The sequence below is a fragment of the Pleurodeles waltl genome, chromosome 11 (genome assembly GCF_031143425.1).
Source record: "Pleurodeles waltl isolate 20211129_DDA chromosome 11, aPleWal1.hap1.20221129, whole genome shotgun sequence".
Classification (NCBI taxonomy): Eukaryota; Metazoa; Chordata; class Amphibia; order Caudata; family Salamandridae; genus Pleurodeles; species Pleurodeles waltl.
In genome coordinates this window covers 854,314,672-854,341,327 of record NC_090450.1, presented here as the reverse complement: position 1 = coordinate 854,341,327, position 26,656 = coordinate 854,314,672, and the positions used below count along the sequence as shown (strand labels likewise).

At 45.4% G+C, this 26,656-nt stretch overlaps 1 protein-coding gene across 1 annotated transcript in view; it reads left to right on the top strand.

The window, feature by feature from the left end:
- Positions 1 to 26,656, top strand: part of ASPHD2 (aspartate beta-hydroxylase domain containing 2) — a 276,383-nt gene that overhangs the window by 73,477 nt on the left and 176,250 nt on the right. The window lies entirely within an intron of this gene.

The window sequence follows — 26,656 nt, the reverse complement described above, 5'->3', positions numbered from 1 at the left end:
GGGGTAGGTGTGCCCCCCAGAAAGTCCTGGCATGCCAGGCAATTGTTCAACCTCAGGGTGGTGACCCTGGGTTGGAGAACCCGGTTCAGAGGTTAAACTCTGACCCAGTGGGGGGTAGGTGTGCCCCCCAGGAAGTCCTGGCGTGCCAGGCAATTGTTCAACCTCAGGGTGGTGACTCTGGGTTGGATGGTCAGGTGCAGAGGTCAAACTCTGACCTGGTGGGGGGTAGGTGTGCCCCCCAGAATGTCCTGGGTTGCCAGGCAATGATCCAGTCTGAGGGTACAGACCCTGGGCTGGAAGACCAGGTTCAGGGTGTCCCCCCGGACCTGGAGGGAGGGGCTACTGATAACAGTGCCCCTACCATGTTGTCTTCTGAGGAGGCCACTCCTAGTTGGAGGGTGCCGGACCCCAGAAGGGAGGGCAGGGGGAGGGAAGCCTCACCCCGGGCCCTAGTCCAACCTGAAGGTACAGACCCCAGGTTGGAGGGCCAGTTGCAGGTTAACAGCCCTGCACTGGTGGAGGAATGGTACAGGGCGACTTCTATAAGCACCCTGACCATGTTGGACTCTGGGGGTACCGCTCCAGGAGGGAGGGTACAGAGCCCCAGAGGGGAGGACCAGGTTCAGGCTGTCATCCCTGACCTGGTGGAAGGGAGAGTGGTTAAAGGGTGCCCAGCACCTGGGGCTACCGCCCCCCACTCTCCACAGCCACAGTGGTGGGAGAGCTTTGAGAGGCCTGGCTCTCATCCCTGGCAGCTGTCAGTAACCACTGTGGCTTGCTGTCCGGGTGGACAGAGTTATCCCTGGGGAGGGGACAAGTGTCACACCCCGGGGGTAGAGTGGGCAACACCACTGTGTTGGTCATGGTGGTACTATCCTGCTCCTGGGATACATCTGTGAGCAAAGTAAGGTTAGGTGCTGCACAGATGGGACCCGCAGGTAAGGAGAAAGGTTCCCCATGGGTTGGCTTAGTGGGCCCTGAGAGTATGGACAGAGGGATCCAATTGGAGTCAGGAAGGTGAAGAACTGGAGCATGCCCCTGCTGTTGTGGGCCTGGGTCCTTGTTCTGTCGCCTCAAACAGGGAAGTACATCAGGATAGTGATTGTTGGATTGGCTTTTTGACAGGTTCATCCCCAAACCTTTTGCCTCCTTCCTCCTATTTTTTCTGACCTGTTGTTGTTGGCTTTTGACCTCTGGGCACTTTACCACTGCTAACCAGTGCTAAAGTGCATATGCTCTCTGTGTAAATTGTACTATTGATTGGTTTATCCATGATTGGCTATTTAATTTACTTATAAGTCCCTAGTAGAGTGCACTATATGTGCCTAGGGCCTGTAGATTAAATGCTGCTAGTGGGCCTGCAGCACTGGTTGTGCCACCCACTTCAGTAGCCCCTTAACCTTGTCTCAGGCCTGCCATTGCAAGGTCTGTGTGTGCAGTTTCACTGCCACTTCGACTTGGCATTTAAAAGTACTTGCCAAGCTTAGAACTCCCCTTTTTCTACATATAAGTCACCCCTAATGTGCGCCCTAGGTAACCCCTAGAGCAGGGTGCTGTGTGGGGAAAAAGGCAGGACATGTACCTGTGTAGTTTATATGTCCTGGTAGTGTAAAACTCCTAAATTCGTTTTTACACTACTGTGAGGCCTGCTCCCTTCATAGGCTAACATTGGGGCTGCCCTCATACACTGTTGAAGTGGCAGCTGCTGATCTGAAAGGAGCAGGAAGGTCATATTTAGTATGGCCAGAATGGTAATATAAAATCCTGCTGACTGGTGAAGTCGGATTTAATATTACTATTCTAGAAATGCCACTTTTAGAAAGTGAGCATTTCTTTGCACTTAAATCTTTCTGTGCCCTTCAATCCATGTCTGGCTAGGTTTAGTTGACAGCTCCTTGTGCAGTCACTCAGACACACCCCAAACACAGGGTACTCAGCCTCACTTGCATACATCTGCATTTTGAATGGGTCTTCCTGGGCTGGGAGGGTGGAGGGCCTGCCCTCACACAAAGGACTGCCACACCCCCTACTGGGACTCTGGCAGACAGGATTGAACTGAAAGGGGGCTTGGTGCATTTCTTAGACACTCTTTGGAGTCACCCCCACTTCAAAGGCACAACTTAGTATAAAATAGGGCCTCTGCCCTACCTCATCGGACACTTGCTGGAGAAGAAACCTGAACCAGAAATTACATCCTGCCAAGAAGAACTGCCTAGCTGCTCAAAGGACTCACCTGTCTGCTTTTCTACAAAGGACTGCTGCCTTGCTGTTGGCCTGCTGCCTTGCTGAACTCTTGTCTGGCTGTAAAAGTGCTCTCCAAGGGCTTGGATAAAGCTTGCCTCCTGTTCCCTGAAGTCTCAGGACCAAAAAGACTTCTCTTTTTCACTTGGACGCTTTGTGCGCCTAAATTTTCGACGCACGGCTTGTTTCGCGGCGAGAAAAACGCTGCACACCGACGCTGATCGACGCAACGCCTTCGGGACGACCGGAACTTCGACGCACGGCCTCGCAAGGACAACGCCGCCCGACTTCCAAGGAGAAATCGACGCGACACCTGCAGTGAGAGCGAAATTTTGACGCACAGCCCCGCGGAACGACGCGCAGCCGGAAAACAAGCAGGAGAATCCACGCACAGACCCGGGACATCTGGTAATCCCCGCGATCCACAGAAAGAGACTGTCCGCGCGCCGGAAAACGCACGACTTCCCCGCGTGAAAAATAACGACGCAAGTCCGTGTGTGCTGGGGAGAAATCAACACACACACCATTTTTACACGTATCTCTTCTTCTGCGGCCCTTTGCAGAGATTTTCACCAGAAACCAGGTACTTTGTGCTTGAAACAGACTTTGTTTGCTTTTTAAAGACTTAAGACATTTTATATCACTTTTCAGTGATATCTTTACAAATTCATATTGCATCTTTGATCGTTTTGACCTGCAAATACCCAGATAAATATTATATATTTTTCTAAACACTGTGTGGTGTATTTTTGTGGTGTTATATTATGGTGTTGTATGACTTATTGCACAAATGCTTTACACATTGCCTTCTAAGTTAAGCCTGACTGCTCGTGCCAAGCTACCAGAGGGTGGGCACAGGCTGATTTTGGATTGTGTGTGACTTACCCTGACTAGAGTGAGGGTTCTTGCTTGGACAGAGGGCAACCTGACTGCCAACCAAAAACCCAATTTCTAACAGTTGCTCAATATTCAGGTAAGTCTTTTGCTGTGTTGGCATTTATCTAAACATTAATGTACTGTTACATAATTGATATTTGATATGGTTAGTCTCTTACATTCTATGTTTTTTTATATGTTTAATTGATATTTTTAATTTTACCCTGTCAATATACTTTAATTGAGCCTCATGTGCACCCAGTCTGACTGTATTTTTCAAAGCACCATTTTTGTCTCAATTACCATATTATCTGTCAGTTTCTAATCGCTTGACCGTGCATACCCTTGCAGCTACCTGTTGTGGCTGGGGGTGACTCTTGACATTTTGCAGAGCAGTGGTAGGCTATAGATGCTGCCAGGGGTGTCCAAAATCATGTCTGAAACATAGATGTTGCCAAAAACACAGTGTTGGACTTGGCCCTTTCTGCAGGGTTATCCCCATACATTTTGCCTTCGTCCTCCTATTTTTGTTCTGACCTGTTTTTGTTGGCTTTTTGACTATGGGCACTTTCCCTCTGCTAACCAGGGTTAAAATGCATATACTCTGTGTAAATTGTATTGGTTATTGATGTATCCATGATTGGCATATTTTATTTACTTTTAAGTCCCTAGTAAAGTGCACTGTATGCCCAGGTCCTGTAAATCAAGTGCTACTAGTGGACCTGCAGCGCTGATTGTGCTACCCACATTAATAGCCCTGTAAACATGTTTCTGACCTGCCCTGTAGGATCTGTGTGTGCAGTTTTAAACTGCCATGTGGACCTGCTAGGCCAAAACCTTCCCTTTTACTTTATATAGCTCACCCATAAGGTAGGCACAGGGCAGCCCGATGGACAGGGTGCAGTGTATGTAAAATGTAGGACATGTACTAGTGTGTTTTACATGTCCTGATACTGAAATACTGCCAAATTCGGTTTTCACTATTGTAATGGCTATCTCTCCTAGAGAGTAACAGGGAAGGGGGTTGCCTCTACATGTCTTTTAAGTAAAATTTCCAATTGGGAGCAGATAGACATTTGGAGTTTGGGGTCTCTGACCTCACAATTTTTTAAATACATCTTTTGATGAAGTTGCTTTTTGATTTGTAATTTCGAAAATGCCACTTTCAGAAAGTGAGCGTTTTCTTGCTTAAACCATTCTGTGCCTCTGCCTGTCTGCTGAATACATGTCTTGGTCAGGGTGGCTGTTTGTGTATTCACTCTAGACAGTCACACAAAGGGAGCTAAGGTGTGCGCTACATATCCTGATGGCCCATCGCCAGGCTGATAGCTCTTCCTGAGCTAGAGTGGTGGGAGGAGCTGACACGTGCACCTGAATAAGGCTGTACCTGTCTTCACACAAGTCAGTCACCAACCCCCTGGAGTGTGTCTGGAGCCAGGGCAGGGAAAGGCAGGGCGTAGTGCATTACAAAAACTTATCTTTGAGTTTGCCTACTTCATAAAGGGGTGTAGGTTCTGGACCTCTGACCCCACAAAGTTAGAATCCGTCTGGACTGAGGACATTCTGCCAGGAAGAAGATCTGGATGCTGTAGGAGGGACTGCCACTCTGCCTGTTGCTTTGCTCTGCTGGCTTGCTGCTTCTGTCCTGGGAGTGAAAGGACTGGACTTTGCTTTCTACATACGGCTTCCAAAGGTTCTCCAAGGGCTTGGACTGAGCATGCCTCCTGTCAAGAAGTCTCAGGGACATCAAATACTTCATATGCCAGCACTGGGGTTCTCTTGCTGAGAGTCCTGACTTGCCAAGTTGTGCGATAACCAGTTCCTGGGCTCTTGGGAGTGAGTTCTGGTGTAACCAAGAAGAAATTAGCACATCTACCCCAGAATAACTTCGGAACAGGCATCGCAGTCTGACTCTGCACCTCTGCTTATACCGGAGCCGGGATCTTCTCTGACTGCAACGACCGCGACAGACACCGCAGATGTGATGCCGCAGCAGTGCCTCCAAAGTCCCACACAGCGTAAGTCCAGAGTGCCATGTCACTGACGTCTATGACACCCGACTCTGCCCTAGCACCTGTGGCCCCGTGGTGTGATCGCAACACCTCGAAGTTGACATCTTACATCATGACTTGCTAAATTCATCAACCCGCCTTGACATAAAGAACCAATGCCCAACCACTGACGTTGCATCACCTCCCCTGCAACCGTAAGGAACCGATGCCTCACCTTCCCTGCCTGCAGTAAGGACTCAACGCTTCACCTCTCTGGTAGCAGTAAGGAACTGACGCCGCACCAGCTCCAGCGACGCCTCATGTCCCCAACTCTGAGCACCGTATTTGTTTCCTCGTTTTCCAAGGTACTGTACCTGGGGTCTGTGCGATTCCGTGACCAGCATGTGCTCCATCGCAAGTGGCGTCGGACTGTTGGGAAGGACTCCGTTAAGACGTAATTGTAGCCCTAGTTGGAGTCAGTGTGTTTCTAAGAGCTATACTAAGATTTCATCCTTGAAAATTCATATTGTTGCTTGTGTATGTTTTTTTGGTTTTCTTTTACTCAGATAAACATTGGCTATTTTTCTAAAGTGTGTGTGTGTGTGTGTGTGTGTGTGTGTGTGTGTGTGTGTGTACAAATACTTTACACATTGCCTCTGAGATAAACCAGACTGCTTGCAGCATGCCACCAAGGGTGTGAGCAGGTGTTATCTTAGCTGTGTGACTCTCTTACCCTGACAAGAGTAAGGTTCCCTACTGGATAGGCTGCAAACCACTGCCAAGTAGAGACCCCATTTCTAACACGCAGAATCACAAATACACTACTAATATTACAGTTTATGAGCATAGCCAGGCTCTGATCAGTGTTGGAAACCTCAACACTGAAGGCTCCAGTCCCTCATGGTGGTGCTGTTGCTAGTATGCACACCATACAAATAAGTCCAACTTAACAGTGACCAATGGTGTGCCATCGGCCTGAGAGCAGACTTTATGGATATTTATTGTGATCCTTCACTGGAGATGCTGTTGGTGATGTGGACCATGAAACAAACTCTGTGGTGATTTTTTCTGAAAGCCTCTTCTAGTGACAAAATTTGACTAAAGTAAAATTATGTAGGTTAAAAACACCCATTATTGGAAAGCTGTGTAAGGACACCAGTTGGTGTCTGGTAAAATCTAGTGGACTTATCACCCGAATATTTTATGCAGCACCTTTATAGGGAAACCTTGAGAGAGGCATGAAGGCGCTTGAGAGAGATCGTGGAAGCTAGTTGGTCAGTGGATCAGACCATTGAGATGATTTGTTCGTAGTTTACAGGTAGCACCTTCCCCTTGTCATGCTTTCGAGTTGTAGTACTGATGTATGGAACACATTTGTAGGCATTTAATTTTATTTCAGTCCAGCACAATAGCAGAAATTGTAAAATTACCTTTTCCTCATGGGTACCTTCATTTCAATTATTTCATATTGATGTCAGATTTGTTCCCATTGGAACTCACTGAAATTTTATGACAAGGGGGGTTGCTTGGTATCCAGCTCTTGGCAATTTCATTAAATTTACAAAATGCTGTGCATGCTCAGGGCTTTTGTTTGAGAGATGTGAAGCTTTTTCTCTGCGGACGTCTACGTGAATGTCCTGTGCATTGTACCCTTGGGTTCTGTTGAGCTCCTGAAAGAACAGAAATTATCTCTCTGATACACGTGCAAGATCCTTTGTTCCTGAAATGGCAGTGTGGAGCGTGGGAAGAGGTTCACAGCATGCTGCTGAAGAGGGAGTAGGATGCAAACAAGACTATCTTTTCCTATTTGATTCCTCTCTTCATCTGTCTATAGTGGCTCAGCGACAGCTAAATATCAAGATGTCCATTCCAATAGACCTTTCCTCTTTAAGGAACGTTCTGACAGTGATATTCTGGTAACTGTAGATCTAATGTTGTCCCCTGCACTGACTTTTTTGCTTTCATACCTTTCTGACCTGGAGAGTTCAGAGTTGTTTGAACACTTGAACAGCACATGTTTAGAAAACTGTTTTGTGTGAGCTATTCTGTCATACTTATGGAGAATTGGGAAATAATTCTTACATCAAATCTTTTGGCTCTGTGTTTGGTTTAGGATGATGCTTCTCACACCAACTGAGTTATGCATCCTCACTTTACACGGTGTTGGAGAATGAGAACAGACAATGCATGGAAGCTAGAGAATTGATGGGCAAACGTGCGCATAGAATTTAATTTGTCCATTAAGCCAAGTACGGTAGGTAATTAGGACTAGATGTTCAAAGCTGTTTTGCCATTGCAGATGGCTGCTTTGCTGAAATCGGACCGTTTGCAACTGCAAAAATGCTTTTCCTAATGTATCAAACATAAATTGTGATTTGGTAACCCATAACTGAATCACAGTTCGGGTTTGCGACCAAATACCGATTGGATAATTCAGTTACTGAATAGGAATTGTATGTATTAATGTCTTAAAACCTATTCCCGGCTGCAAAGCATTAATCATTACCACTTACTCAAAGGAGGTGGTAAGCCTTTCACAAATGGGAAGTGGTCCTCAAGGGACTCCTTCCCCTTTCTGAATGTTGAACAAAAATATTAAACCCCAGGGTCCACTGCCTTCTTTAAAAAAATGAAAATACACATCAATTTTTTGTTCAAATGCATCTCGTTTTCCTTTAAGGAAAATGGGTTGCATCTAAAGAAAAATAATTGCTTTGTTTAAAAGCAGTCACAGACATGGTGGTCTGCTGACTGCAGCAGGTCACCGTTCCTGTGATGGCTGTGATTCCTAGTGGGGCGCAATTTGTGACCTAACTCATTAATGTTCCTGAGGTAGGTCAAATTGTGACGCGCTATATATCGCTAATTTAAAAGTAAAAGTTGCAAATATTAGGAATAGCAATTTCCTGTTTGCAATTTGGAGAAATTTCCAATTTGGAAATCGCTATTACCATTGTTACTACATCTGGCCTCTAGTCTCTGGGGGGGAAATGAGCAAGTCCAACCCAGTTCTCCCCGTCTGTATGTGAAGCTCCACCGTTAATAATTAAAGTCTGTAGACATTTTTGTTGTGTCCTGTTTATTTTATTGTTTTTATTTTTTTTAGCCCTTCTTATTTTGCGTTTTTGCACTTACAGTGTAGTTTTCCTATTAGAAATGCAGGGTTTGAAGTTTTGGAATGTAAACAGATTAAAGCTAAAAAGCTGAAGCTGATTTAATACCTCATATGGGAATACACAAGTAGAGCATGGTTAGGGCTGCCTTTACTTGTGTAGATGACATGGTGCAATAAGTTGTATTGTATGGCAAGACTTTGGAGGTACGTTTCTGGATGGCTTGTCATGGCAAATCTAGCCAATGGCAGGTACCTCAGAGAAGCAGCCATCTGCCAGTGTCTGGTTACAATATAGCTCATGGTTGTGGGAAAATGGCTGGTGGACCTACTGATGACCTAACATATTTTCAGGTATCAGGATGCACCATCGCAAGAATATGAACATCAATGACAGCAGCCTATGGTCCATGAGTTGTGGTATTCTAAGTACCTAATAGACATCCTGGGAGCTCTACTCTTGACTTTAAAGGTGTATTGTATAGTTCTTTCTGCAGAATACCTCACAAACCTGGGCATTTCAGTACAGTATAGGCAGATGACATTTTGAGTAGACCATCTGTCTATATCTTCATATTCCTTAAAAAGGACTGCATGTCATGTTTTCTCATAAGCTATTTTTATCCCCTCTACTTTGTGAATGGTGATTTTTTTTAAATGACTGGTTGAGTAACTTATCATGGAGTAATGCCTTTAAACAGTATGAAGATGATCTGTGAGGTAAAGGTCTAAAAACTCTTTGCAAGATTGTTTCATTTTGCAAATACTCCACCAGGGTTGGTAGCATTTTGGAATGTAATACTGTCGTTTTCTGAAAAAGTAGATACAAACAGAAATATTGCATCCCATTTTTCCAGTGACTTTGTTATTCTGAATGTGATGACAGTTCTTCAAATTTAGTTTAGACGTTTCTTGAGCAGAACACTGGACCAGCATCTTTGAAAATGTTCAGTAACACTAGTAGGAAGGCCAGGTTGTGTTCTGAATGTGAGATGATCATTATTTTACAGTAGGTTGCACCACTATTAACTTTGATAGGAGGTATACAAAATTCAGTAGAAATCAGTATATTTACCCTCTTCGCTGCCAGGCCTTCCCCCCCCGCCCCCCCCCCCCCCCCCCAGGTGCCAGGCCTTTTTTTGGCTATTTGGGGCAGTTTGCGCATAGGCCCTCCTAACGTTTTGTCCACATAAGCTACCCACGCCAATTTTGTGTCTTTTTTTTCCAATGTCATAGGGATTCTAGAGGTACCCAGAGTTTGTGGGCTCCCCTGAAGGAAACCAAGAAATTATCCAAAATACAGCAACAATTTCGTTTTTTTAAAAAGAAATGAGAAAAAGGGCTGCAGAAGAGGGCTTGTGGTTTTTTCCCTGAAAATGGCATCAACAAAGGGTTTGCAGTCCTAAAATCACCATCTTCCCTGCTTTCAGGAACAGGCGGACTTGAATCAGAAAACCACATTTTTCAACACAATTTGGGCATTTTACTGGGACATACCCCATTTGTACTATTTGTTTGTGCTTTTAGCCTCCTTCCAGTTAGTGACAGGAATGGGTGTGAAACCTATGCTGGATTCCGGAAAGTTAAACATTTCTAAAAGGTAGACAAAATTCTGAATTCAGCAAGGGGTCATTTGTGTAGATCCTACAAGGTTTTCCTACAGAAAATACCAGCTAAAATAAAAAAATAATGAAATTACGGTGACAACAAACAGCCATTTCTCTCCATGTTGTACTTTGTAGCTTTTTCCTGCGATGTCATATTTCTGAAAGCAATGCACCGTTATGTCTGCTGGACTCTTCTGGTTGCGGGGATATATTGGGCTTGTAAGTTCATCAAGAATCCAAGGTACCCAGAGCCAGTAAATGAGCTGCATCTTGCAGTGGGTTTTCATTTTATACCGGGTATACAGCAATTCATTTGGTGAAATATAAAGAGTGAAAAATAGGTACCAAGAAAACCTTAGTATTTTCAAAATGGGCACAAGATAAGGTGTTGAGAAGCAGTGGTTATTTGCACATCTCTCAATAATTCTGGGGTCCCCGTACTAGCATGTGAGTTACAGAGTATTTCTCAAATAGATGTCTTTTTTACACACTGTCTTACATTTGGAAGGGAAAAATGAAGAGAAAGACAAGGGGCAATAACACTTGTTCTGCTATTCTGTATTCCCCCAAGTCTTCTGATAAACGTGGTACCTCACTTGCGTGAGTAGGCCAAATGCCTGCAACAGGAAACGCAACATGGACACATCACATTTTTACATTGAAAACTGATGTGTGTTTTTGGAAAGTGCCTTGCTGTGGACTTTGATCTCTAGCTCAGTCGGCACCTAGGAAAACCTACCAAACCTGTGCATTTTTTAAAACTAAACACCTAGTGGAATCAAAGATGGGGTGACTTGTGGGGCTCTCACAAGGTTCTGTTACCCAGAATCCTGTGCAAACCTCAAAATTTGGCAAAAAGTACAACTTTTTCCTCACATTTCGGTGACAATTTCTGGAACCTAAGAGGAGCCACAAATTTCCTTCCACCCAGCGCTCCCCCAAGTCTCCCGATTAAAAATGGTCCCTCACTTGTGTGGGTAGGCCTATTGCCCCGACAGGAAATGCCCCAAAACACAATGTGGACACATCACATTTTCCCAAAGAAAACAGAGCTGTTTTTTTTTTTACAAAGTTCCTAGCTGTGGATTTTGGCCTCTAGCTCAGCCAGCACCTAGGGAAACAAACCAAACCTGTGCATTTTTGAAAACTTGACACCCAGTGGAATCAAAAATGGGGTGACTTGTGGGGTTCTCACTAGGTTCTGTTACTCAAAATCCTTAGCAAACCTCACAATTTGCAAGTAAACCCACTTTTTCCCCACATTTTGGTGACAGTTTTAGAATCTGAGAGGAGCCACAAATTTTCTTCCACCCGGCGTTCCCCCAAGTCTCCCCATAAAAATGGTACCTCACTTGTGTGGGTAGGCCTAGTGCCTACGAAAGGAAACGCCCCACAACACTATGTAAACACATCAAAATTATCAAATACAAAACTACCTGTTTTTGCAGAGGAGGGGGCACCTGCCTTTTTGGTCCTGGGCTCAGCAGCCTATAGGGAAACCTACCAAACCCAAGCATTTCTGAAAACTAGACACCCGAGGGAGTCCAGGGAGGTGTGACTTGCCTGGATCCCCCAGTGTTTTCTTACCCAGAATCCTCAGCAAACCTCAAAATGTGGGCAAAAAAACACGTTTTCCTCACATTTTGGTTATAGAAAGTTCTGGAACCTGAGAGGAGCCACAAATTTCCTTCCACCCAACATTCCCCCAAGTCTCCCGATAAAAGTGATACTGCACTTGTGTGGGTGGCACAGGTTCCTGCAACAGAAAAAGGCCAAAACCCTGTAGAGATAGAGGGGATAGCACAGCGAGTTGATAAGCACATATTTTTCTTCTTTGATACATCTTTAGGCTGACTCTGCTTTGGGGACCCACACAAGTGAGGTATCATTTTACTTGCGAGACTGAGGGTAACGCTGGGTGGTTGGAAATTTGTGCCGGAGCGGTGATCCTACAAAGAAAAGTGAGGTAAATATGCTTTTTTTAGGCAAATTTTGAGGTTTGCAGGGGAGTCTGGGTAAGAACATGTTCCACGCAAGCTACACACCCCTGGACTCCTTTGGGTGTCTAGTTTTCCAAAAGGGTCCTTTACAGCCCTCCCCAGCGTCAGCTAGTTATAGACAGATGCACTGGGGAGGGAGTGCAGGCATTGGCCAGTGGCCGATACACACCTAAAAGGTTAAATTGGCACAGTGATCGCTCCAAACCATGTTGCTTCAGAAGCTGAAAGGTCTTCATGCAGGCAGTTGGTGCAGGCAGTGAACTGCAAAGCTGCAGTATCGTAGAGCAAAAGATTCCATGATAGCTTCACATAGGACTAAAATGCAGGCATTGCCTCTTTGTGTACTGGAGTTTAAGGGTGAAATTCACACAATTCAATGAATATTTTTCTGATTACAACTGTTTGTGCCATTTTGCATCATGCAAGTCCTGGTTAACGAATGCAGTCTGCAATGTTGCCAGCACAGGTGCTCCGGCAAACTAAAACTGCTTGTTGCATGTCAATCATGAGCATGTTTTAGCTCCCATGAGCCTCTTGGGGGAGGGACATGTACCTGTTGATGTCATTATGCCTCTGGCACTCCACACATTAGTTTCATTATGTGCATTCTACTGGGCAAGCTGGGAAAGGCCTGTCCACACAAATGTACGCAATTCTAGTTTTGATATAGATAGTAGAATTACTATGTGCCCCAGTGCTCTGGCATAGGGGTATACAAAGCAGACTGGCATATTTGTGCAATATTTGCATAGCAGTTCGCCTGTGCCAAGTCTAGCTGGACAGAGTGGAACAGTATGCAGGGCAAATTCAGGAATTGTTGTAGCACTTTGTGAGTGAGGGACACCAACAACAATTCACACATTTTGTGTGTGTCCAGTCTCTGTATGTACAATTAATTTTGCACAAATGCAATATAATGTGTGTTAACATAAATACATTTTGACATTTTGACCCTGCTTCTGCAGGCAGGTCGCTCCCCGCTCCGCCTTCCGCGCCACCTCCATACCGTTTCCTTGCTGCTGTTTTTCCCGCCGCTGCGTCCCCCTCCTTCTCACTGTGTCCTTGCTGCTGTTTTTCCCGCCGCTGCGTCCCCTGCGTCCCCTCCCACCCCCCCCTCCTTCTCACCGTCTCCTTGCTGCTGTTTTTCCCGCCGCTGCGGCCCCTCCCGCCTCCCCCCTCCTTCCCACCGTTTCCTTGCTGCTGTTTTTCCCGCTGCTGCATCCCCTGCGGCCCCACTCCCCAGCCCTCTCATTCGCCAGGCCCTCCCGCCTCCCAGCTGCCACTCCCACCCTCCCCACCTCTTATGGCAGCCGCGGCACGGTAGCAGGGAGCAACCTTTGACCCTGCTTCTGCAGGCATGTCACTCCCCGCCCGCCTTCCGCGCCACCTCCATCCTGTTTCCTTGCTGCTGTTTTTCCCGCCGCTGCGTCCCCTGCGACCCTCCCGCCTCCCCCCTCCTTCTCACCGTCTCCTTGCTGCTGTTTTTCCCGCCGCTGCATCCCCTGCGACCCCTCCCGCCCCCCCTCCTTCTCACCATTTCCTTGCTGCTGTTTTTCCCGCCGCTGCGTCCCCTGCAGCCCCTCCTGCCTCCCCTCTCCTTCTCACCGTCTCCTTGCTGCTGTTTTTCCTGCCACTGCGGCCCCTGCGGCCCCTCCCACCTCCCCCTTCCTTCTCACCGTTTCCTTGCTGCTGTTTTTCCCGCCGCTGCGTTCCCTGCGGCCCCAGCCCTCTCATTCGCCAGGCCCTCCCCCCTCCCAGCTGCCACTCCCACCCTCCCCTCCTCTATGCCAGCCGTGCCGAAGGCGTGCCAAAGGCAAGCCCGTCTGCGCTTGGACCGCGCCCAGCGCCAAACCCCCTTGCCCCGGCAACAGCCACACCGTCAGCATTCGCTATTACACCGACACCCTCCGCGCACTCAACACCAGCCAAGACACCACCTGCTTCCAGGCCTCTCCAAAGAGCACGGACAGACCCTTCTCCTGCCACAACTGCAGCTTCACCTGCAACAGAGCCCACAAACCTCCTAGGATCAAGACCAACCACCTCCGTTGCATACTCCTTAACACCCGCTCAGCACGCAAGCCCGCCATCGAAGTCTGGGACCTGCTCGACTCCACCTCCCCAGACGTGGACTTTCTAACCGAAACTTGGTGGAACAACTCCTCAGCACCCGACATCGCCATAGCCACCCCGAACGGATACAAAGTCGCTCGCCGAGACCGCACCAGAAGAACCGGAGGAGGCATAGCCATCGTCCACAAAACCACCCTCGAAGTCAAAACCACCCTGTACGACTCCTTCAGCGCCGCCGAACTCCTTCACTTCCAAGTCCGCACCGACCCCAACACCACGCTCAGAGGAACACTCATCTATAGACCCCCAGGACCCAGGGCACCTTTCAGCAACGCCATCGCCGACCTGGCCAGCACCCACGCACTCGCACACCCCTTGACCCTATCTTCTCCACAAGCAACCATGTCACCTTTAGCCATACCACCGAACTCTACTGGACCGACCACCACTGCATCCACTTCACCTTCAAGAAACAGACAGAACACCACCTCACCGAACAACCACCACGCCGCCGATGGGGCAAAGTCACCGAATTTCAACTAACCAACGCCCTAGCCCAGAAACCGCCCGTCAACCCCACCGACCGTGACATCGCAGCACACAACCTCAAGCTATGGATCAACAACTGCGCCGACCGCCTTGCTCCACTCAGAAAACCCTCCAACAACCACATCAACAAAAAAGCCACCTGGTTCACCGACGACCTCCAAGCCTCCAAACTCCACTGCCGAAAACTCAAGCAAATATGGCTACTTGAATGCACTCCAGACAACCACACGGCACTCAAGGGCTCATCCCTCAGCCCGACGCTGTTCAACATCTACATGGCTCCCCTCGCACAAGTGGCCCGTCAGCACAACCTCAACATCATCTCCTACGCCGACGACACCCAACTCATCCTCTCCCTCACCAAGGACCCGCACACCGCCAAAACCAACCTCCATGAGGGACTAAAAGCCATCGCCGACTGGCTGAGAGACAGCCGACTAAAACTGAACTCGGACAAAACAGAGGTCCTCATCCTTGGGCGCACCCCCTCCGCCTGGGACAACTCCTGGTGGCCGTCCACGCTGGGTCCCCCACCGACAGCGCACGAAACCTCAGCTTCACCCTTGACTCCTCACTCTCCATGTCAAAGCAGTTCAGCGCCATCTCCTCCTCCTGCTACAACACCCTCTGTGTGCTTCGCAGAGTTTACAAATGGATCCCAACAGAAACAAAAAAACAGTAAGCCAGGCCATCGTCAGCAGCAGACTCGACTACGGCAAAGCCCTCTACACCGGTATCCCATCCAAACTCCTCCAACGCATTCAAAACGCCTCCGCCCGACTCATCCTCAACATCCCTCGCCACTGCCACATCACCCCCCACCTAAGAGACCTTCACTGGCTCCCCGTCAACACGAGGATCACCTTCAAGCTCCTCACCCACGCACACAAGGCACTCCACAACACTGGACCATCATACCTGAACAACAGACTCAGCTTCTACACCCCCACCCGGCATCTCCGCTCCGCTAACCTCGTCCTTGCCTCCATCCCCCATATCCGACGTAAATCCTCCGGCGGCAGATCATTCTCGTACCTCGCTGCCAAGACCTGGAACACCCTCCCGCCAGATCTACGACAGACTCAGGACCTTCTTTTGTTCAGAAAACTCCTCAAGACTTGGCTCTTCGAGCAGTAGCAACACCTCCCGCTCCCCCCTAACCAGCACCTTGAAAGCCTCACGGGTATGTAGCGCGCTTTACAAATTGTTTGATTGATTTGAGCATTCAACCATGCACAAAAACATTTTTTTTCTGCATCATGAACACTGTGTTCATGCGTATTGGAAAATATCATTGTGAATCTGCACCTAATTTCCAAATTTGCAGTCATGCTGTTTCACACTTGTCATATATAGCTTTTTTCAGGGTTTCTTGTAAGTGTGGATGAGATGCTTGGGAGTCCTTCATGTAGTGATTTTAGTTTCTGGGAGTTATTCTTGGTTTCTGCAATATACTGTGGTAACATCGCTGTCTCGCCATATCTCAGAACTGTTGATGGTATGGATTAGAACTGCCTCTGCTCAGCTCTCCTTGGTCAAACTCTGCTACTAAAGTAGCACAATTCAGAACAAAAGATCACTTTGATCCAGTGCCTGGTCCAACTGTTGCCCTTTTCCCCTTCCTGGATTGTGTTTCGTGCTGACAGCATCAGATCTTCAAGCATCAGAAGATAGTTTCTTCTATCAATATCATACGCAAAAGGGCCATATCTAAAAGGATGTCACTCATGTCTCCCCCTGGTTGGTGTTTGGCTAATCAATTAGAAAACGGGGGTTAGTATTTCACTGTTACATTTTTAGAATTAAAGAACCCAGCCAACCTGTGGTGGAGACAAGCTGGTATTTTCTTCGACTCCTGAACTACTTCAAGGACAGCTGGCAAAACGTTTGCTGGCGGAGCAGAGTTCATATTTTCAAGATTCTGCAGACTAGCACATGCATACAGAAACTGAGCTTCTGCCATTTTACCAAAGGTTAAAAAAGAAGGGAGATTTAAAACATCAGGGAATTTAAAAAAAAACTATTTTCTTCAGAAATGCAAGGGCTTCCTACTAGGGCTGGCCATGACATCATCTTCAATATAGTCCATCTAGGTCATCATCTACTGACGTCTGCTTGCTTCAGACAGCAGAGCCTTGTCATTATCTGCCCCGTTGCCTTTTGCATATTACTGCGTCTTCCAATTTGGTGACCTGTCCTTATAAAGGAAAAAGTGAAACGAGATCCACAAATTCAAAGTGTGATTACCTAAAAAAGATGCATTCTGTCATTAATAAAGCCACATGTGGAGTACACCATTGCTTCTCCTTATCTCTCTACTTATGTGTATTTATGTGTTGAGATCAAATTGAAAGCTCCTGATTGGGCCACTTGCATGCAACAGGGCATGATTGGTGGATGCGTGAATATGCGCTAGACATGCTGGCCATGGAGACTCATGTTTCAAATGCAATCCTCAAAACATGGCTTCCCTCGTGACCTTTCTTGCACCAATGTGGTCTACTGCTGTTTAAAGACTTTGAAACAGATCCTTCCCCAGCAGAAAATCAACCGAAATTGTATTTTTGCAGTACATTTCTGTACTGCAGTCTTCACATGGAAATGCCAGACACGTTTTAACTTTGATCCGAAGCAGCCAAGTTTTGCTTGGAATTGAAACAAGTTTCTCACTATTGTTAAATGTGCCTGAAACACCCTAATCGTAATGCGGTCAATACGTTTCACAGTCCTGTCATGTGCTGGGCAATTTAGTTTCATTCTCAATAAATCTGTCACATGGAGTATATTAAAGGCTTTGCATTATTTATGCAAATACTTTTTATTGTAGGAGCAGGAGATAAGCACATTTCTAGCAAACAGAACCTTTTTGAACAAGTTAGGAAATGAAGAAATGTCCCCCTATTCTTTATAAGGGGGTGTCTGGTAAACGGTGTCACAGAGTCTCGAAATACAAGCTGACTTAATCAAACAAAACAACAATCTAGAATGCCCATTGTTGGTGATTGTTAACAATGCACAACGCTAGGTAAAGAGTACTGTTTTCCCCTCTAACCTGAATTGCTCCTTTAATCACTGTATCCTTTTCTGAATAATGCCCTCTGGATTGCCACGGCCAAATAATGAGTTCGGTTTGTTATTAGTAGTCCTGCGTACATCATCAACAAAATCACCACTAAGCGCTGCCCTGTTAGAGGGGCTTTAATGGAATGCCCATTTTGATTACCATGTTTTTGACACATCCCTCTGGTTTCATTCCTTAAAAATCCTTGTTGAGTGCTGTTGTGCCTGAAGCTCTGGCTGGAAGAAGCAAAGGAGTGGGGAGAACGACAGGAGGTACAAAGGCAGGCCGCTGAGTCGGAGCAGGAGGAGTAACAAAAGGCCATCAACTGTGTCTGTAACACACAGATGAGCAGGATGAGTGATGCGGGGAGACCTATGGGGAGAGCGGGGCCATTGATGTGGGTGTGAAAGAGTCAGATGTAAGGGGAAAAAAAAGTTGTCTCAGGGTTTAAGAAAAGTAAGATGGGTTAATGGTCAAATACCATAGCAGTGACCTGACCAAATGTAGTGGCTCTGTGGATGAGCTGCTAAGAGAGATGTGGAGACCTGAGGGTGAATGCCTTTTGATCCCAACAGTAATACAGGGGAGGCGACTCCTGAAACTGATAATTAGAGCGGAACTAGAATATAATAGCATTGGAACTGTTATACTACACTTACCCTTAAATAGCATTGTAGCCAGGTGTTTTGCGCATAAACGCGCAGAGGAGCAGCCATTATCCTTGCCAAAATAGTTCCAGCCAAGCAATCAGTAGCTCCCTGCTTATTTAAATGAAGCTGTATACTGCTACTGGAACTAAACGGTGGCTACAAAGCAATGGCGGGCATTTGTTTTTCTGTCTATAAGTGCTTTTCAAACTCAGTGAAGTCCTCAGGTTAGGCCTTCCGTGTCCATCAGTGTAAAGCTTACATATGTGTATGCACAAGATGTCACTTGCCCTCTTCCTCTATGAACTGCGCGCCAACAGCTTCATAATCTGATCAGAATGTAGATGAGCCAAACGTTATTGTCCTGTAAACAGTGAATTATTGATGGTGGCAAAGCAATCACCTACAGGTCACACTGTTAAAAGGCAACTGGTGTCCAGGAATATTGTAGTAGATGATAGGATTTGTTATCTGTCTCTGCCACTGTATCTACAACAAGGTGGAAGCTGAGTCACACTTCCTTATAAACCGCAGAATTATTTTTTTCTGTTTCATGTAGCTGAATTGGAGTGCTTTACAGGAGAACCAGATGTTACACATTTCTAAGGTATGCAGGAATTTGTTATATGCTCAGAATTATAAGATGTTGAGTCGAGGCCGGATTCGAACCTCATGCTCGAATTTCAAAGTGGGAAGCTACTTCTACAACGCCATACAGTCTGTGTTGTGTGAGGCATGAATATGTGTAGTGAGGGGAACAGTTTGTCTTTGTGTGTTTGGAAATTTGTTGTTAATCAGCTAGGCATGAGATGAAGGTTACAGTTCTGGCTGCCAAAGGCATGGTTGTCAATTCACTAAAATGGCAGGTTTAGTGGAAGTGACATCACACAACCCACGACTCTCTCATGGAATATCACAGGATGCTGCATTATATAATAATCTTAGGAGCAGATGGCCATACATTGAATGTTTTGTTTTAATGATCTTTATTGAAAAGCCAGTAAAATAAGCAGTCAAAGGTGATGGCATAATCACATGGTCTGCAAAGCGGCCTATTGAGCAGCGTTGCTTCTAACAGACAGAATTTAAGGTAGTTATTCTACTTTGGAAGCATCTGATAAATTAATTTTAAAATGGACCTTCAACTAAAAATATAATAACTGAGATCCTGATTACAGTAACAACACGATCATAACATAGTCTAGACTTGGGAAACACATAGGTTCGAATCTACCCTCCCAGATCGACCTATTTGTGTGTCTTGGGCAAACCTCTTTATCCTCCATTTCTTGCAGGCATGGTGAGCTTTACTCTTGATCAGATATCCATAACATGCACACAGTCCCTTTGAAGAAAAGTCCTAAATTACCATTATTTTTGCTCTTAAAAACTGAAGTAGTGAGTAAAAAAATAGTTTTTATACAAAAAAAGCAGAAAAACAAAAACAAGTTTAAGTATGAGCACTGTTGAGCATTTGACCAAGGTTCACATGGCCTAGCTACATACATATTTACGTTAGGGGATGAGCCGCCTGAACCTACGGGAAGCTGCCTTTACAGCGCGTCCGTTACCACACAATACCTTTACCACACATTCATTACAACGCATTTGCTTTTACCATGCAAAATATTACCACGCATGACTTTACAAAAAAAATGTCAGTATTTCACAGGTAAGTGTAGGACATTATTATATTATATATATTAGGGCAAGGGTGTTTTTAGATTTTAGGGGTGGGTGAGGGTATTGGGTTGCAGGTTTTTTTTAGGGTTTTGGCTGTGTTATGGTGTTAGGATGGCAAGGGCATTTTTAAGGTTTAGGGTGGGTAGGGGTTTTTGGGTGTTAAGGGTGTTTTTAGGGTTTAGGGTGGATAAGTGTATTTGGATGGCAAGGGTATTTTTAGGGTTTAGGGTGGGTGAGGGTATTTAGTTGGTATAGGTATTTTGTGGGGTGTAGAAGTAGGTAAGGGTATTTAGGTCATATAAGTATTTTTAGGGTTTAGGGTAGGTAAGGGTATTTGGGTAGGAAGAATATTTTTGGGGTTTAGGGTGGGTAGGTGTATTCAGTAGCAGGGGTATTTTTAGGGTTTAGCGTGGGTAAGGGTTGGGTTGGGGGTTGTTAAGGTAATATATGCAGGCCTCAAAATCATAAAAATATTACTAGACCTGCAGGTCCTGTAGCTTGAATAATCTACTCAACCTAACTGTAATGTACTTGACCCGGAAACGGGTCTCAAATTGTGTGCTCGGTGGCAAATATTGTATTTTACAATCGCCTTTTTCTTCGTTCTCACATTTGAGGGCACCTTCAAATGTGTGAGTTCATCGTTTCTCCTGTAAAAAAAAATCCTCTTATGTTTGATTAATTACACTAAACGTTTGCTTCATGTATAATCATTCTAGCCCACATATAGAGTAAACATGATTCATGCATGACTTGTCTCTTAGTTTACTAATAGATTTGCCATCAGGGCAGGAGTGTTTCTCAGTTTATGTTTAAACACTCACTTTTAACAAATATGTTACTAAAGCATGATGTGGTAGCAAGACAGTACATTTCCAAGAAATGTCCAAACATCTTCCCACTAACTTCCAGCTTTAATGATAAAACTATACAGTGGAGATAACATGTTCCATATGGGGGCAACATGTGTTAAACATGTTTGACCTTATAAAAATCAGGTTGTAAAAAAAATTTACATAACCACGCACCTTTTAGTTTTCAGATGTCTACTTTTAAACAGCAAAGGTAAACCCAAGTTATCATAAAAAAACAGTATTGCAAAACCAGTAGGTCAAGCATTGGATGCCTGCAATTTGGCTTTGTCAGTTCTTATTTTGTCATGGGGTTTCCAAAATGTGGTTGGGAAAGCTGCCAAACACACATCAATGTAAACAAAATACTAAAATGAAAAATACATTTTGATCTTTCTCAAAAAGCACACATTTCCATAGCAGTCCCTGGCTCTACAGGGAACCACTTTGTGTGTGAATATGCTCCTTGTGACAAGGCAGAGTGCCGTCCCTCACAATGAAGTTAGCTATTGGCTAAAGTAGGCTGATCCATTACCCCATACTTTGTTATTGTGAGAGGAACAAAATGTGAATGACAACAGCAGAACATTGGATGAAGAGGGCCGACAGAGTCCCTCTAAATAAGTATATTATATATAAAATTGTACTAAAATCAAAAAGTCATGGATAACTCCAGGTCTAACAAGGGGAGTGGCCGTGTGTAAGGCACCTTCAATCTGTATTTTTACAGGGCAGTGCTTTTCTGGTTGAAAGAACAGCCCAAAAGTAGTGTTAATTTTTTTAGTTCATCCTGAGATTAGGACATCTTTCTCTTTACATCACCTGAGGTGGCTTATTTCCCTTAAGCTGCCAAGTTCACAATTTGTTACAAGGTCACCTCTTCAATCCAGATGGATTTCATTTCACTTTGAGGCTGTGTGAATGAGCCTGCCGGGTTAATACAGAGTTGTGATATTGGGATTGAAGATTTCATAGTTAGTGGCGGGCTTACCGTTTTTGTTCAATGAGGGAAATGTACCTTAAGTGTAACATAAAAAAGTAGATTATTTGACATACAAGTACCAACATCTTTTCCACTGTAGCCAGGGAACAAACTTACTGGAAGCATTTTCTTTACTGATGAATAGTACAAAAGTTGAAAAACAGTAGAGAACCCATAAGAAATGTATATGCTCGGTGAACATCCGCAAGGTGATAAAGCAGAAGAGTTATCAGTTCTAAGTAGGCTTTGTCAGCAAGACTACATACAGGAAGATTCACAAGAGATTAGATTATGAGCTAGGGTAATGGGATGTTAGCAGTGATAACATACCAAGTGTGCAGGTAAGTATCATAGAGAGGATTCATCAGTTCTAGATAGTGGTTGTTAGAAATGGAGTCTCTAGTTGGCAGAGGCATACACCCTTGTCCAAGTAGGGACCACAATCCTAGTCAGAGTAAGTCACACACAATCCAAAACTGTCCTGTGTCCACCCTCTGGTAGCTTGGCACTGAAGACCCAGGCTTAACTTAGAAGGCAATGTGTAAAGTATTTATGCAATAAATTATACAGTAACACAGTGAAGACACCACAAAAATACATCACACAGATTTAGAAAAATAGATAATATTTATCTGAATAAAATAAGGTTAAAAAGACAAAGATCCAAAAAGCACAAGTTTAAATATCACTTTTAAAAGGTTTAAAAGAGTTTTAATCTTTAGAAATAAACAGTTGTCTCTTTCTTACACACTGTACCTGGTATGGGTAAAAAATAATGACGCACGGAGCACGCAGAGGAGGAGATGCGTGGAAAAATAGGGTGTGCATCAGATTTTCCAACCCGGCACAGGCGATGCGTCGTTTCTTTCAACATTGCAAGGGGCTTGCATAATTTTTCGCCGCGCAATCTTTGTTCCTCACTGTGAAGCGGGGATATTCTCTTGCTGGAAGAAGGCATGGGTGCTGCATCGATCCAGTAAGAGATGTGTCAAATTCTCCATCGCAAGGCAGGCACTGCGTCGCATTTCCACTCTGGAAGTCGGGCAGCGTAGTTCCGGTCAGCTGTGCGGCGTTTTCTTGGTCACAATGCAGACTTCGCATCGATTTCGGCAGGCTGTGCTTCGATTTTCAATGCACAAGGAGTTTCCTGAAGAGATTAAGTCTTTTTGGCCCTGAGGCTTCAGAAAACAAGAGGCAAGCTCAATCCAAGCCCTTGGAGAGCACTTTTGGGGAAGGCAGAGTCCTTCTCAGCAAAGTCAGAGCCCAGCAGAGCAGCAGGGCAACAGCAGGGCAGCAGTCCTTCTCAGCAAAGCAGTCCAGACGAGTCCTTTGGGCAGCCAAGAAGTTTCTCTTGATAGGATGCAGGTGTCGGTCCAGAAGTGTCTGGTTTGGTAGGGTTACAGACCCAATTTATGTGCCCAAAAATGCCTTTGAAGGAGGGGAGACTTCGAGTGGTTTTAAAGTGCACAAGTTTCCCCTTTCAGTTCAGACCTGTCTGCCAGGGCCCCAGTAGGGGGTTTGGCAGTCCATTGTGTGAGGGCAGGCCACTGGCCTTTGAAATGTAAGTGTCAGGCCCTCCACCCTTTCAGCCCAGGAAGACCCATTCAGTATGCAGATGAGTGCAGGTGTGACTGAGTGCCCTGTGTTTGTGGTTGTCTGGGTGAAATGCACGAGGGATCTGTCAAACCAGCCCAACCCAGACGTTGAAAAGTACTTTTAAATGGCAAGTTGAAGTGGCAGTGAAACTGCACACACACACCCATTGCAGTGGCAGGCCTGAGACATGGTGAAGGGACTACTTATGTGGGTGGCGCAATCAGTGCTGCAGGCCCAATAGTAGCATTTAATTTACAGGCCCTGGGCACATGTAGTGCACTTTACTAGGGACTTACAAGTAACTCATATGTGCCAATTGGGGATGAACCAATGGTACTGTGTTTAAGGGAGAGACAATATGCACTTTAGAACTGGTTAGCTGAGGTAAAGTGTGCAGAGTCCTAGAACCAGGAAAAACAGTGTCAGAAAAGTGGAGGGAGACAGGCAGAAAGTTGGGGGATGACCACCCTAGAGCTGTCAGGTCTAATAGTGGTCTAGACTGTTCCATAAAGATTTAATGGCCGAGATTCAGGAAATTGAGTTGCTAGTTTTGAGTGAGTTCCTCTAATATATCTTAGCCATCCCCACCATGTATTGTTGGAGGCATTTCCCAGTGATTTCCAAGAAGACAGGATAGTTTTATGGGCTAAGGTAAACATTAAGTCCATTAGGAGTAAGTCATCCCTTTGCAGTCCAGTTGTGTGTGAGGACCGCAGATGTAGAACGAAAAGGTACTAGTGAGTTTAGTGTGAAATATGTTGTCAATAGTATTGTGAATTTTAGTCCACAAATTTTGTAATGAGCGGTATTAATACATCATGTGACAAAGGTTCATATTCCTGGGGTAAGAACCCCAACATGTACTTTTGTCCATGAGACCTAATGAGTTAATTCAGTGTCCAGAAGGTTCTGTAAAGTATATGTAATTTAGTCTGGACAAGATTTTGTGTTATGTTCTTAGTGAAAGGGGAGGCCCAAAGTTTTGACCTGTCCGTGTGTAATAGGTTAGGTAATCCATCTTGGGACCAGTCAGAACACCATTTCTGTTGGGTAGAATTACATAATGAACTGGTTAGAGGTCTGAGTTTGGCATACATTTTAAAAGCTAGGCTTCCGCCTCTCCTAAATAATGCCAGGAGGGTCGGCACCATAGCTTCTTTAAATTGAAAAGCTCTGTGTTTTGAGAAGGCAGTTTTTAGTTTGAGGAAATCATAAAAATCGGAAGGAGCAATATTGCATTTTTGTTTAATGTCATAGAATGATTGGTGGAAGTATTTGGAGCTAGAGTCGTCTACCACAGAAATTCCCTTTGTCCTCCTTGAACGTCCTATAGAGATAGAGAGCTCACATTTAATATCTTTGTTGAACCAGCTTGAGGCCTTACGGGAGTGTCTATTTTTTACCATTGAGAAACAAAGGTCTACATATAATATGACATTTCTAGTATGTTTCAAATTGAGTCTATCAAGAATGTGGTGTTCTTTGGAAATGGTTAAAAGAGACGGCACAGATAGGTTGTCTGCTAGCGTTTGTTCAAGGAAAGGACGAACGTCCGGGACATCGTCAAGCCATTTCGCTCCTTGCGCAGCTTGAAAAGCAAATTGGTATTTTCTGAAGTCTGCAAGGTTAACACTGTCTAAGTGTTTAGATAGACAACTTTTTTTTTTTTTTTTTTTTTAGAATTCCAAAATAATTAGTTAAGGCAGTCTATATTATGAAAAAATGAATCAGAGCAGAGGATGGGGGGCAAGTTTAGTAGATGATTAAGGTTGAGGAGTACTCCTTGGTATCGGGGTATAACCTTAATAAAGATAAATACGAGGTTCGTCCACTTAACATTACCTGCACCAAAGAGGTTTTAGGCTCCTCAGGCTTACCATGGCAACCCAACTTTCACAAAAAACTAGTACTCAAGTTTAATGACTATCTTATTGAGTCAATATACGACATAACGAAACCTTGGTCCTTCAAAAAGTTGAGAAATTTCTAGAAGGCTGGTCACCAAAATTCCTGACAGGGTGGGGAAGACTCGAATACATCAAAATGGTTATCACTACGATTGTCAACTAGCTACTATACTTATCCCCCATCCTCTGCTCTGATTTATTTTTTTGTAATACAGACTGCCTTAACTAATTAATTGGGAATTCGAAAAACAAGCAGGACCTACTTAATTGCAACTGCTGCAAGTTTGCACAGCTAGAGCGTCAAAGGTGTGCCAGAGGCAAGCCCGTTTGCGCCTGTCTGTGCCTGGACTGCACCCAGTTCCACAGATCCTGGTCTGACCGAACGCCACTGCCACACAGCCTCTCTCCTTCATGCAGTCAACCCTGGACACCGCCACAACAGCTGCTTCCACAACTCACCTCGCTCCACAATAGGACGTTTGTCATGCACTCACTGCCATTTCACATGCACCACCACGTCCACCCCATGCGCCACACGTCTTGTCCCATCTGGCATGCATACTCCTCAACACCAGATCTCTCAGCAAACAAACCATAAAGATCTAGGACACCATCAGTATGTGCTACCCAGACGTCCTCTTCCTGAGAGAGTCCTGGCTAAATTCCTCATTGGCATCCACCATTGCCACAGCCATTCCACTGGGCTACAAAATCTCCCACTAGGACAGACTGAACAAGCCAGGACTCGCCATCTTCCAGAAGGACTCCATCACCTGCATCACCTCCACCGATGAGAACACAACTTTCGTGGAGCATATGCACTTCGGACTACGGACCACCAACTGCACCATCATCAAAGACACCCTAACTTACCGACCATGCGCCACCTTCAGCAATCTCATCAGCTTGAATGGCTCATCTAACTCGCCGATCTCAACTTTAATCTCGATGACTGAAAAGATCCCAACTTCACTGCCTTACTCGAGAGTCATGAGATCCTGGCATTTACCCAGGTCATCAAAGACCTTACCCACAATACAGGACACACGCTTGACCCCATATTCACAGTCAGCAACAAGGTCAAGTTGAGCCACCTTACTATGCTCACTAGGACTGACCACTCCATCATCCACTTCTTCAGTGGCGCACCCCAACGCCCCTCCCAGCCAGGACTACTAACAACCTCAGACATATGTTGAACAAAATAAAGGACACACACTGAACCGACACCCTCTGTGCCCACCAACCAAACCTCATTGGCAACCTGCATGCCAACATCAAACCCTTCAACAACTGGATCACTGCCGGCTCAGGCACCCTAGCTCCCTGAAGAATGTCAAACACTCAAGAACCTACACACAAGCCAGCTGGTACACTGAAGGCCTTAGAAACTTCAGCACCACTGCAAACAGCTGGAGAACAATGGACAACCAGCCTTGAAACCACTGTAAGAAACACTTAACAGTCCAGGCTCACGAAG